This window comes from Acanthochromis polyacanthus, chromosome 3, assembly GCF_021347895.1.
Source record: "Acanthochromis polyacanthus isolate Apoly-LR-REF ecotype Palm Island chromosome 3, KAUST_Apoly_ChrSc, whole genome shotgun sequence".
NCBI classification, from domain to species: Eukaryota; Metazoa; Chordata; class Actinopteri; family Pomacentridae; genus Acanthochromis; species Acanthochromis polyacanthus.
Window position 1 is genome coordinate 10095900 of NC_067115.1, and position 13220 is coordinate 10109119.

Here is a 13220-nt window from a genome sequence, read left to right on the forward strand (position 1 = left end):
TTATCTAAACAAACACTAGGAGTCATAGGGGAAGATTCAAAAACATTAGAATTGTTTTCAGAGACCATTAATTTGCTGTTATTTTGTTAATTGATCAATCAGTGGTATGGTGTGTAAAACATTGTCCATCAGTGCTTCCCAAAGCCCAAGATGACAAATACCTTGTTTTGTCCACAACCTAAACATACTCAGTTTAATGTCATGATGGAGTAAAGAAACTATAAAATATTCAAATATGAGCAGCTAGATTTTTTTCCCTTAATAATTTCAATAGCCAAAAAAGTAGATTATCTAGAGTATTGTTGATTCATTTAACAGTAGACAGTTGATCAGTTACTAGTTGCAGCTTTACAGAACATGGCTGTCTTGCCACATGTAAGTTATAGCTACAAAGAACAGGTTTGCTGTCTTTGGTCCTTGCCAAGTGATGTTGGGAGATGAAACTGATGTTGTAATAGGTTGATTAGTTTTCATAAACACTGGCTTCGACGTGACTCTCTGTCTAGAGTTCTTCGAAACGTCACAACATTCACAACTTGAGTGTGAGGAGAGGCTTGTTTTGTATTCAAACATAGAAATATTTCAAGTGTAGCCCGAGGCTTTTTTCAGAGTTGCACAAGCCCAGAAGTATAGATAGTTAAATTCGGCAGCAACAAGGTGTTGTACAGGTTTCTGTGCACATATTGACCTCAAGGTATATGTAAAATGTTGAGCAACTCGCTCTGAATAAGGACTGTCTTTCTTTTCATCGGTTGTGTCTGTAGTTTTTTTCATCAGTACTTTCATTTCTGACCTGTAGCTGTGGTTCTTATTCAGAGAAACATCTATGTCGTGTTTCTCACACAGAATAAGGCAGCACCTGCTTAACCCCCAAAATGCTTACATTGAACTTGCTGTTTTGAGGCCACAAAGAAGCTTTTGAATCTCAGACTCGAGTCATGTAATGATGACTTATTGATGATGAAAGCTGTTGCTATGTGATGGGATATTCACAGCTCTACCCCCAGGCCATGGCCTATCCACCAGAAAATGTATTTTTGATGCTACTGAGATTCTAAAATGGCTCTTGTCTTTCTTCTTACTCTCATTACAATTCATGTGCAATCATGTGATCGTTTTCAACTCTTTGAAAGCTATGATACTATTATTCCTGATCTTTGCCCTCCTGTGTAATTCTCTATAACGGCATTGTAGAGTCCTTCTCAGTTACCTTGTGGAGTCTTCTGTTGCGTTGGTATGCCTATAATCCACAGTAAATTTGACTTTTGGATACGTGCTAATAGATCTTGTATAATGTGACTAGACTTCTCCTTAGACTACTTTTTTCCGACAGTGAAAAACTAAAGCCTGTTTCACGGTGGTTCGGCCCAAGAAGCTGTGAAAATCAAAGTCTCTTCATGACATTTAGGCTTTAAAATTGTTTGGGCAGTCATGAAAGTCCAATAATGCTGTAGTCAAACTTTGATGTTTACACTCAACACATTTGCTGCATATTGAGGTCTGAATAAGTGATCCAGTGCTAGACCCAATTAAACATTAAGAAAAGTATATATTAATTTTTTGTCTTACAAAAATGCACATGTGAAAATTTTGGTCTCATGTAGTGACTAAAAATGAGAGAATATGGCATATTTGCCATGTGTTTTTGTAGTTCTCAAAAACACAGATGTAAATCCATGAAAACATTGTTGTTGTTTTTTTTCAATGTTGGGTGTATGTCGCTGACATGGAAAAACTGAAACAGCTGAATGTGTATGTGACAGAAACAGCAGTTTACATGAAATATGAGAATATACTAGTTTCCAGAAATCCACAGAACTGTACAACTTAGGAAGTTGATATGGGGATAATCAAATATATAGGTTTACTTTTTGTTAAAAGATAAGACACCAGTGTGTTATTATTTTCTGATCATCAAATCTCTAATAGATTATCCGTCTACCCAAAGCCTGATATAGCATATAAAAAGCCATACAATAATACCTCTGTTTGTCCCCCATGCACTTGTGGATGGGTTAAATAAATATTTCTTGTTGGAAATAAATGTGTGTCATTTGCAAAAAACAATTTTGTAACACCTATGAGAGACAGAAGGAAGGTTTAGTGTTAGAGCAGCAGGTGCGGTGAAAGGAAATATGACACTTTGATGTGTCTCGACAGCACAGCCGACAGCATTTCTAAATGATTTGCAGAGGATCAGATCTTCATTTCTTGTCTCTGGAAATTGCGTTAAAAATAAATGTGTGCTTGAGTGGATGTCACTCTTGCCTCGATACAAATGCCTAAAGCTTTATTGTCGAAACTGGTCACACGCTAACCGGTTTTCCTTGGAGATGTTTTGCTTTGCAAGTCTTTCTGTAATGCGGTAGAACAGGTAGTGATGGTTTTCTTCAGGCTTTTCGCCAGTGTTATTTTTTCTTCAAACGAGTGTGTCATATTCATCTGTTAATGTGAGACATAGAACATGTGCTGCTTATCATACTCGGTGTAGGAACAGGCATACACCCCTGTTGACTGTACACCTGTCCATGGCTTTGACTCATTTTATAGCCTTCCAAGTTCTCACCGGGTTTAACCTATTTTTATACGACTGAAATGTTTGGTTTTGATTACACTTGAGATGAAGATTGTGACTGTAAAGTCTTCTAGCGGGCCGATGATGTGGAAATAACATTATAACGACATTATATTTCCTGAAATTGTTGTCCTTTGAGAATTACAACACTGTTCAGTATCATATTAGTATAATTTAAAGAGCCCATTTATCTACTTGGGAATAATACTCAAACATTTCTCCACTTTGATCTGTTTTTATCTCTGATCCAGATTTAGGAGATAGTAGACTATTAGGTAATTAAGGCTCAGTTTGTTTTCTGTCATTTGCTAACCGTCTTTGGCTTTTGACTCTCTTCTCATGTCATGGTTTTAAGACTCCTGACTTGAGGCTCATTTAGATTAAAAATAATAAAGTCAGAGCCCCTCTTCTAATGACATTAACTTTTAATTTAATTAACAAGTGCCTCGCTTTAGGGATACTTGCTGCTTATTTAACCATCTAGTCATGATCCCCTAGAGACTAAGGTTCCTGCTTTTTAAATATTTTTTTTACTGAGGCCAAATCAGTTAGAAATCTTTACAACAATACGAAGGCATGAAGTTCAGTCTATTGTCACATGAGCGTGTGCTTGTGGAGTCAACTTTGTTTTTTATTGGAGCAACGTCCAGTGCTTTGTCGGCCATGTGATCTTTCAAGAATTCAAAAAGGGTGTGTCTTTGTTGGTTTCTACACAACTCTTTGTAGACTTTGATAGATAATTGTGATGTTGGTCAGCAAGATACTCATTGTTCATAGTGCAACATGACCAAAGTTGTAACCTGATATGTACATATGCAGATGGGTGACAAATTAAAGGAAAATCATACCGCCACCACATCCCAGAAGCAGCTTCAGTGGTCCTTAGCATTGATTAAAGTCTCTAACCCTCTATTAAAAGGACAGAACATTCTTCTTCCAAAATTTAAAACAAGTGACCTTTGTTTTAATGTTTTGAAATTAATGGTGGAGACCGCTGTCTGACTGTCAGTTTGGTCCAAAATCCCCTGTTGATGTCCAATTGGATTTAGATCTGACGACTGAATGCAATAGCATATGATTCTCATAATTTTCATACTTATCAAACCATTCAGTGACCTGTTGTGAACTATGAGTGGGGGCACTGTCATCCTGAAAAAGGTCACTCCATTCTAGACAGAAATCATCAGAAGAACTTCATATTAATTTGAAGTGACCCTTGTTTCTAATGCCGAGTTCAGACGACAGGAATATTAAAATCCTAACAGATTTTGAAATCTGGTTGCATCACATGCTTACAGAGAAACTTCACAGATATTATTCTCTCTAATATCAGACATGCACCCAGAGAAGGACCTGAATGTATGTTTCATCACATTACAGGTTATTATTGAGATTTTTGTGCCAGAGGGAACAATGCCCCACCTTTTGTGATTTCATGGGGAAGCAGATGGGAACAAAACGAAGACTGTGGGGCAACAGTTTTATGTGATAATACTTTGCAGTGAGGAACAAGCAAGTCTGGATGAGAAAATTAGATGTGAAAGAGATCTAATTGTTTATTTATCAGCAAGAATATTTTTCTTGTCTGTATGCTAGCTAGCGTTAGCATTAAGGCTTAGAACATTTAGTGTTGCTAGGTCCAGGCATTTGAATAGTACCAGAAATAATGTTACAGACAGGTGTGGCTCCATCTCTTCTTCAGCCACTGAAATAATGACCATTACTGAGACATCAGGAGAATGTGTCTGACTGACAGAGTAGTGTTTTAAGGCCCAGTTCAGGTGCTGTCTCCACATTCATCACACCAACACCATCATATTAATCACCTTACCAGAGGAAGACGACACAGGCAAGGTAGTGGGGGTGGGGAGATGTGCAAAAATAGAATGTCTATAAATATTGCTCCCACGTTTCTCACTAGAAACGGAGATGTAATTCACAAAGGTACTGTGTTTTCACTGGCAGGGAGCATTTTTGCTTGGGAGCAAAAAAAATGCTGCGAAAACGGAGACATGTCACATTATCAGTGAATTCATTTACAGTTTTAATTTGTGCCCTGTGGAATAGTGCAGCCATCTTTCATAAGATTGGAGCCACTCCTTTACAGTTTCCAGCAGTCATTCACCATTTCAGTCCACAACAAGCTGCTCTCACACTTGATAACAATGTGGTCTTTTGTCATTGTTGTTTGGCAAAGAAATGCTTTGCCTAATTCCTTTCACTTCGTCCAACCCTGATAACAATAAATGCATGATTATAGCATTCCAGGGCTTAAGTTTCCTTTTGGGTCATTGTTGGCCAACAGTGTACAACTGCTGCCAAATGAAAATGAGATTATTTTCACAGATATCTAATGAGAGAGATTTATATGCTAAAATTAAATCTTTTCTTTATACAACTTTAAAAACAAATTACATTAGATATCAGAAATTAAGTCTTTTGAGTGCCATTATTCTTTATTGATTAAATGTGCCGCCCTGCGTTCTGTAATCCTTTTTTTTTTGTAACATTTTGTTAAATCTTTTATTCACTTGTAAACTAGCTGCTCATCAGTGTTTTGTGTCTCATGTGCTCTTCAGAAGCCTGCTGTTGTGGAACTGTAGCACAAAATGTAATTACTCCAGACAGATTAGCAGCGTTTTACGGGGGTGGTGAATGTAATCGCAAACAGCCAACAGAGAAAAAAAATCTCCTCAAAGTTCATTCTGCTCTGAAACAATCTCATAAACTGTGGTGGTTTATGTAATTGTCTGTCTTTCATTCTGTATTGGGGTAAACTAATGGAAGTAATATGTTGATATTTGCCAAGGGCTTGGATCATTTTGGGGAAACAGAAGAGTCTTTGTGGAAGCAAAGCAGGATATTGGTTGTCTTGGGTTTGACCAGATGTGGCTAGCTGGGCAGATGGATTCCTCTAAGGCCTAGAAGCAGACTGCTGTTTGGTATATAGCACCATTCCCATGTTCTCTTGTTGGATACAAGTTAAACTGACTTGTTTTAAAGCTTTCAGCAGATATGACCTCAAAATAATGCCACATCTGAAAGAGCTGGATGAGACAGTTTGGGTGTCTCTCTTGGATAGGACGTTAACGATTAATTGCTTAATTGTCGCTAATAATTTAACAATTTTTGAAATATTAACCGATAAGGCAAAAAGTGGACGATATTCATGTCAGAAAATGTATTGTACATGACAATAAGTACCTCTTACTTTTCGATGAGATGGAAAGCTGCAGCTCATTTGCAGTGTTTAACACTGTAGTGACCTGAGGAGGCGGTCGCTTTTACTATAAGCTGCTCCGTGTTTGCAAATGCTAGGAAACATGGGAATATTAATATTCTAAATTGTTAAATGAGTAGCTTCAGTGATTGTTGTGTCATTGTTTTATTTTGATTGCTGAATCATTGTTAATGGGCGACGTGGTTTATCTGTGGTTTATCTTATTTATGTGATTGAGAGGATTTTAGGAGTTTAGCTGGCAACAGGGCACCATGACAGAGACTTCTGTAGCACTTAATGCTTTCCAACCAGCACACATATGAAGGGAGGGAGCTTAGTTTGCCCTGGGTAGCATTGTGGTTGGCATGAATTGAAATATGTATTGAAATTGCCAATATAAGCAAGGTGTTTTGTGGCAAACGGTATGTGTCTGTGGTGGCTTTATCAGCTTATAGCAAAACTTTACTGCAAGCTCGTTACACTGATAGCTACCTGTTTTCAGTCCTGAGGAGATTTACCTCACTATTCTTCTCAGAAATAAAAACCATAACTAAATCAATGCCAAGGTTTTATGAAAAGAGCTCTACGTTTTCTTGATAAGCTGTGCAAAACAGTCTTACATGGTTGACCGTCTGAGCTCAATGCAGCAGTCATCTAAACTCTTGTTTCTGATAGTGAGAAATGTGCATGTGATTTGGTGCTCCGGGGTTATTTCTTCATAACTAAAATCATACTTTTAAAAAATGTATCATAGAGTTACACAAGCTAAAATGGTCTGCTTGGAGAATTAATTCATGTTCAGTTAAAAATAGCCTTCACAGTGTTTTAGTTTAAAATAAAAAGAAAGAGCTGTATCTCCTGTGGAAGCTTATGTTGCGACTGAGTGGCTGCAGGTGAAGGACAGATCACTGATTTATGTTACAGTTTTGTCACTGCTGCAGCAAGTAGTTCATTGAAAAATAATGAGTATTATTTAACACAAACAACATCTGGGTCACCGAACTGACGTGACTTCAAAACAGGCTGTAGCCAGCAGACTATTATCTGCACTTGGAGTGCTTTGTTTTCTTTCTAAGTGAAAGCAAGTAATAGCAGATTTTTCGTGGTAGTTGTGATTGTGTAAATCCAGGGTCAGTGTGTTATGAAAACCTACAGTCACAGTCTGTCTTTGCTCCTCGGTCTGTTGCTTAAAATCCAATCCATTTTTATTTCCTAGTCTCAGTGGACGCTGAAACACGGCAGGCAATGATTGAGCAATCCAGCTAACCTGATGACCATTTGAAACCAAGTGTGAACTCCTAAACATCTGTCATAGCAGCTTTGTCACAAAAATGAGTGGGGGAAAAGAAGCCACTTGACAGCAGTACTACTTGCAGTGTATAATTTCTGGTATCTGTAGTTTCAAAGTTTGACTAGCTGTTACAGCCTACTCAGCTGTGTTTTCTACATTTAAACCTTGTGTTGAATATTAGAGGAAAATCTGTCAGTTGAAGATTTTTTGAATGCACTAAACACATGTCTGACTTAATAATCAGTTAGTGATGATTCAACCATTAATTATCATATCTGTGCAACTGCATAAAGAAATATCATATGATACAAGTAGAAATTGGTCCACTATGCCAAGAATATGTATGACAGCAGCACTCTTTGTCTCAGAAAGCTGTGGTTTAAAGAGGGTGTGCGTGTGTGTGTGTTAAAAGGACAATGACAAATACTGCAGTGGTTTGAGTACCACTCGGGTAGCAGAGTTGTTGTAATTCATTCTTCATTTCACTTTACAGAGTATGCAAACATTTATACAAATGGTGTGAAGATTTAAAAAATGCATGTGCCACTTTAAACTTCAAACATTTTTTTGTGTGTTTTTTGTTCCTGTTTTACTTTTGCTCACTGTCGGCTAATATTTTCTGTCACACATTTTCAATCTCATTACACCATCAGTATTGAACTGTAGATTCCCTTTTATTGCAACATCAACAAAAAATCTATTCTATATCAGTTGTTATGCAAGCAATATTTGGGAAGAATAATGATATCTGCTGGGTATTTCTTACTTTCCAACAGCATTTCCTTGTCACATCCTACTTTGTGCGGGTGGCCCGAGAGAGTTTATTGTCCGACATTGCCATTGTTTGTTTCTTGAGACTGCTGACTTTTCTGATGAACTTCCATCATGTGACTGAAATCTTGTAGGGAACTGAAAAAAGGCTCAAGTATTTTTTGTTGTTGATAGTTTTCCTTTTTATGAATGTTATAATGGCTGCACAGTGGCTTGCTGGTTACCACTTTCACCTTGCAGCTAGAAGATCCCTGGTTTGTGTCCCCGCCTTCCCAGGATCTTTCTGCGTGGAGTTTTCTCCCGAGTATTCCGACTTCTTCCCACAGTCCAGAAACACTAATTAATTTGGGATTCTAAGTTGTCTGTAAGAGTGAATGCGAGTGTAATTGTTTTTCTGTATATGTATCCTTGCGATGGACTAGTGATCTGCTAGGGTGTCTCCTGCCTTCGTCCTCAGTCAGCTTGGATAGACTCCAGCATCCCTTCGACCCTAATGAATTTTAGGAGGTGTATAGAGTTGAAGGAATTTTATTTTTAGTCCTTCGAAATTTACTACATTGGGGTGTTATTGGTATTCCAGCATGTGGTGGGCTTACTAACACAGAGCATGAGTCTGTAGAGGTAAGCCAACTCAGAGTCCACATTTTATAGGGATGGCTACAGAGTGGGTCAGAAGCTGTATGTAAATAGAAAGATGAACAGTGTTTAATTTGTGTAAGGTTGCTCCTGAGTGACAGAGGGTAAGACAGTAAAAAACAAAAGGTAATTGAATCACGGGGTCTGGGTAGGGGTGGGGGGTCTGACAGACAGTAGCAGGTAACAAAAGATAAAAGAAGTGTGGATAACGGTGGTAAATGGAACGAAAGAATGACATGAGACGCCAGAAGGTATCTGTAGCTAAAAGGTATGCTAGTTTCTCCATCAGTAGATAATGGATGGATGTCATATTTTTGAAGTTACACTCTGCACTGTACTTTCCCGGGTTTAATGAGTCAGAATGTCTAAACACATTTGCAGCTGTAACATTTCAGTTTTAGGAATAAACAGCAGCATGACAGCAGTTGTGTTGTTTTTACAATAGTGATAATGAGTACGGTCTAAGCAAAGTAGAATACTGGCAGCTTGTGTTTTAACTCAGGCTGAGCAGGATCAAAGTGGTGCAGCGACCTTTCCAAATGCAAAGGCATAATTATATTTTGTCAGCACATTATGCTGTTTATGTTGTTTCAGAGGCTCTAGTTGGCAGAGGAATGCTGGCGGACAGTTGATAGCTGTAATGATCTCATCGCCTAACATTTCAATCCCTGTCTGTCTCACCCGTTGGTCGGCATTCTTGAGAATAGTTTTGGTTCTGTTGAGCTCTTGTTACTTGTTTTTCCCTAGAACATGAAATCTAAAAGGACTTGGTGAGATACTATTTACCAGTTTAGTCGCACATCGTGATCTGCACTGATTCAATGAGCCATATTAGACGTTATACTGCTCTTTCACCTTGCATGCTGCTATTATGTGAGTAAGCTAAAACACACCATGGAGCTGTTCTCCAGAAATGTGTTGAGTCATATCTCAATCCTCCGCACTTACTCTTTAACCCTCTGAATCCCAAGTAGTTTCTGGGTGTATTTTGTTGCTGTCACATTCTTTCTCAGTGTTGGCTCATTTTTTTTTTAACTGCACTATGAAGTCCTGCTCCTCCATGGAAACAGCACAACCGTGGTTAGAACTAGAGAGAGCTCAAAAAGGTCTTCTGTGCTGCATGACAAAGTTATAGTGGCATAAATCATAAAAAATAAAAACTAGAGTTTAATTCTTTTGCTGTTTAAGTTACAAAAAAAAACTTTAATCAACAAGTATAACATTTTTCCAAGTGCCTGTAGGTGTTACCAATACTGAAGTAAAATTAGTGACTCCACATACTAATAGTATTTCACATTTTATATTCTCAGTTTGTTTCCATACTTGACTCCTATCTGCTCTGTGTAAGCGCAGCCTGTAGCTGAAGAGTTCCTGAATTTCTGTTCCATGACTGTTGGTTGCTGAGTCACTAATGGCTTCCCAGCTGTGCTGAGGAGTTCCAAATTTTTGTTTTTTGACAGAATCCTCTTTGCACAATGTGTTAATTTGTGACTAGTTTTAAATAAGATGTGTAGAATCAAGTAATCTTGATGAAATTCCCCAATTTTAAGCTTAAATATGGTTAATTTCTTCATCAGACATAATTTGCCCAAAGCATATTGGAAAGTTGAAAACCTGATGATTCTCTCTGTTTTTATGTTTTCTAGTTTTGACAAATTATGTAATTTTAGCAGTTTTTATGTAATGATGACACGTCTTCCATACTCTCCTTCAAAGATTTAAACAAAACGCATCTAATGTCAGACCGCACAATTAAGCAATTTCAAAATTGCAATTTGAAACCATGCATTCAGCAAATCACAAAAGCTACTATTCAGAATACATGATATCTGTAAACACAGTCTGCAGTTCATCCCAGTTCATCTGAAAATTCACTGAATTTTTGCCACATAATAGCTGATCGCAGCTGAGTCACTAATATATTCAGGGTTGTACCGAGAAGCTCAGAATTTTTTTGTCTTTACAGATTTTTTTTTATAGCAACTAGGTTGTTGTTGTGATTTTTTTTTTTGGTTTGTTGTCTTGGGGGGGGGGGGGGGGGGGATTTTGTGAAATAACACAATTTTAAGCTGCTGTGGTTTGGTTTCCTGACTGAAGAGTACACCTTAGATGATTAGCTGCAGAACTTTTACAGAGATCAGGATATTCTTTGTTTTTACAGATCAGTCTTTTTAAGTCTGCCGATGGTTTTGGGTTAATATCATCCCCAAACAACGGGACATATAGTTCTCGTGCAGCTATTGGATATCTGTAACTTTAACCCACAGTAGCTGCAATGCTGGCAGTCGTATTAATGTGAGCTTTATGTTGCGAGACACTTTGCTCAGCTAAACTGTCCGTGTAAGCACAGGGAAAACCATTACCACTGCAAATAAACAGCAGGATTTAAAGTGGGACTTCTTCTAATCCCCTCCTAGGCAACATGAGCAGTGCTCTGGGATTCCACCATGTCTTGTGCTGGGATGTTTTTCTCTTGTAGTTTAATCTCCATTCCTGAGCAGGCATCCTTTTAATGCCACTGATGTCATCTGAAACAGTGGTGTATGACATTTGAGATTCTCTGAGGGGACTAGCATGTGGTGTTGTATTGGCAGACAGCAACAGGCATGGTGACTTGCAAAAAATACCCCCACAGAGAGGTTACTGAGCTGCAAACGGTGGAGACGCTGTCGGCCAGCTCTACTGTTATTGTAGGTTCACGTTTTTAAGAGTTTGATGCTCTGATGTGGGGATATTTACATGTTAATTCTGCCTTGTATTTGTTTATGTAAACCAACAAAACAAATAATTAAAATGCTCTCTGTTATCTTCTGGAAAGCAGATGCAACATACATGATCTTTGTGTTTTGTGATACAAAGGCTAGAGGTGTTTCCTAGGTGGCATCTCTTTTCCATCGTCACATAGCGGCAACTTCTGACAGTTTTGCTAATTATGATTATGCCTCACTCCTGAGTGAACTGCAGAGAGTTGCTGATTGGTATTTGCTTCAAGGCTGTAGCAAAAACGTAAATCTTTCAGACTACACTTAAATACAATTAATGGGTGCAGGCAAAGTGACAAATGGTTTGTGTCTTTGCCAGATCACCATATGAAGAATAGATCTGTCACAATTATTACAAAGTCACCTGATGACAATGAATTAAGCTCACTGTGATTGTTTTTTATAATTGAGAATTTGTAGTCACGTGTACAAAGACAGTGAAATAAACAGAAATGTCATATTTCAGTCTCTAATAGGGCTGGACCCGAATATCCGAATATTCGTTTGCTATTGCCCCCCCCCCCCCCCCGCGCCATCGGACGTCACCGGGCGGAAAGAATATGCAGCGTTACTGTCTTCCCTCCGCCTTCTGCCCATATCGGCTCATCTCGTCCTGTGATCACATAAACATATACACATATGTCTATAACATATACACATACATCGATGTGATCACCCCCTCCTCCCCCCAGACGAAAATATTCGGAGCTCGTCTCTTCCCTGCGCCTTCGGCCCATTTTGGCTCATCCCGCCGTGTTCTTCGGCTCATTTCGGCTCCTCCATTCGTGTTTGTAAACACCACCCCAATGGCCTGGTGGCTGCCGACTCTGAAGTCACGCTTCACTTTGTTGCATAAACACAAGACAAGATGCTGAAGACCGGTGTTTGGGAATTCTTCAGTTTAAACTAAAGACTAAACAAGGGCAAAATGTGGACCCGGGAGACCAGACGAACGGATCCGACTATTTGGGCCGTCTCTGCTGCCGCTGCCGTGCCGCCGCACGAACCACACGAACGGGTCCGAATATTCGGGTCGTCTCCGCCACTTTTCCAGTTTTATTCCTGTATATATTCTCAAGGTTTTTAACGGCTTACAGCCTCATTTATATAACATTTTTCTCAAAAAATGTTTCAGAATTTTATATTTTTCCTTGGCTGTTGATAGTATTTTTTGATTTATGGATTGATTAAAAATGGATGCAAAATCCACTCCGTTAAAACATTGCCTCTCTTATTGCAAATACACAGCAGGAGAAGCTTCATTGTGATCTTGATTAATTCAAAATTCCACCCAATTCACCTGCAGAGTCTCGTCAAACCTTCCCTTTGGTTCCCTTTGGGCTTAGTGTGGGTTTTCTTGTACAATGCTTTATATAGGACAGGCAATCTACCGGACACGCCTGTCTGGTAATCCAGGAGTCGGTATATTCAACTGTCAGACACGCAGTAAATGTAGTGAACCGCAATAAACCACAATCCTGTGAGTAGCATGAGTTAATGTTTCACCAGATGACTCTCGTTGCTCATGTGTTGCAAGCAAGAGCTGAAGTGCTTGGATGACACATTATGAGGGAGACTTTCTTTCCAGACTGACTGGCAAAGTGTGATTTACAGCATCTGGTGAGGTCAAGCAGGAGGAGGTTACGTCGTGTCATTCTGAGTCACGCTGCTGTAAGAGCTGTGGTTGTTACTAGGCGCAACAATTCTCAAACATTAGCATTAATTTCAAAAATATACTTGGTGTCAAAAAGTCTTGGTTCTTCTTTTTTGAGTCTCTTTTCCTCATCTGGCTAGTTTAGATAGTTCTGCTTCAGTTCGGAATTTCCTGCATCACCTATTATGACATTGTGGAGTCCTTGCAGGCTGGATGTGAACTTAGGCTGAACTCTGTAGTTGCTGCTGAAGCAAACAGTTAAGCTGCAGCAGCAAGGGGTCATCTGTTCTTAAAAAACTGAGTTTCCCTGA

The 13220-nt window shown here is 38.8% G+C and overlaps 1 protein-coding gene across 3 annotated transcripts in view; it reads left to right on the forward strand.

Annotated features, from left to right (window-relative positions):
* Positions 1–13220, forward strand: part of tex2 (testis expressed 2) — a 39752-nt gene that overhangs the window by 1157 nt on the left and 25375 nt on the right. The gene's annotated exons all lie outside the window — the stretch shown is intronic.